Source organism: Colobus angolensis, unplaced genomic scaffold (assembly GCF_000951035.1).
Source record: "Colobus angolensis palliatus isolate OR3802 unplaced genomic scaffold, Cang.pa_1.0 Scaffold420, whole genome shotgun sequence".
Lineage (NCBI taxonomy): Eukaryota > Metazoa > Chordata > Mammalia > Primates > Cercopithecidae > Colobus > Colobus angolensis.
Window position 1 is genome coordinate 579,436 of NW_012117600.1, and position 1,525 is coordinate 580,960.

A 1,525-nucleotide genomic window follows, 5' to 3' on the forward strand; every position below is an offset into this window, starting at 1 on the left:
AAAAAAAAAAAAAGAAAAGAAAAGAAAAAGAAGAAAGAAAAAGGAAAAGAAAGAAAGAAAAAGAAGGTAAGGAGACTAATGTAATACTAATACTATAGATTAAAGTATTAAAGAGGCCGGGCGTGGTGGCTCATACCTGTAATCCCAGCACTTTGGGAGGCCAAGGTGGGTAGATCACTTGAGGTCAGGAGTTAGAGACCAGTCTGGCCAACATGATGAAACCCCTCTCTACTAAAAATACAAAAATTAGCCGAGTATGGTACGGGCGCTTGTAATCTCAGTTACTCCAGAAGCTGAGGCATAAGAATCACTTGAACCCAAGAGGTGGAGGTTGCAGTGAGCCAGGATCGCACCACTGCACTCTACCCTGGGCGACAGAGAAAGACTCTATCTCAAAAAAGTAAAAAATAAAAATAAATAAATAAATAAAAATAAAGCATTAAAGAGGCAGCAGCAGTGGGGATAAATAAAGGGGATAGTGAGATGTATTAAGAAGACAGAATCATGGCTGGGCGCAGTGGCTCATGCCTGTAATCCCAGCACTTTGGGAGGCCGAGGCCAGCAGATCACGAGGTCACGAGTTTGAGACCAGAGCGAGCAACATGGTGAAACCCCATCTCTACTTAAAAATACAAAAATTAGCCAGGCTTGGTAGTGTATACCTGTAATCCCAGCTACTCAGGAGGTTGAGGCCCTAGAATTGCTTGAACCTGGGAGGCAGAGGTTGCAGTGAGCCAAGACCATGCCACTGCACTCTAGCCTGGGCAACAGAGCCAGACTCCGTCTCAAAAAAAAAAGAAGATAGAATCATGAGGCTTAGGAAGCTTAGTAGGCTTAAGAGGGGGGGTTCTGAGGAAGGATAACAGGGGGGAGGTTTAGATAACAAAATGGACAGTGATTGCATCAATTAACATAGGCCAGGTGGGGTGGCTCACACCTGTAACCCCAGCAATTTGGGAGGCTGAAGTGGGCAGATCACCTCAGGTCAGGAGTTCCAGACCAGCTTGCCCAACATGGTAAAAACCCATCTCTACTAAAAATACAAAAATTACCTGGGCATGGTGGTGTGCACCTGCAGTCCCAGCTACTCAGAAGGCTGAGGTGAGATAATCACTTGAACCAGGGAGGTGAAGGTTGTAGTGAGCTGAGATCATGCCACCGTACTCTAGCCTGGGTGACAGAGCAAGACTCCATCTCAAAAAAAAAAATAATAATAATATAGGGAGTAATAGAGGAAGAACAAGTTCAGTGATAAGGATGAGGAGGATAGTTTATACTTTTTTTTTTTTTTTTTTAATACCGAGTCTCGCTCTGTCGCCCAGGCTGGAGGGCAGTGGCACAATCTCGGCTTACTGCAAGCTCCGCCTCCCGGGTTCACACCATTCTCCGGCCTCAGCCTCCCAAGTAGCTGGGACTACAGGTGCATGCCACCACACCCAGCTAATTTTTCGTATTTTTAGTAGAGACGAGGTTTCACCATGTTGGGCAGGATGGTCTCGATCTCCTGACCTCATGATCTGCCCGC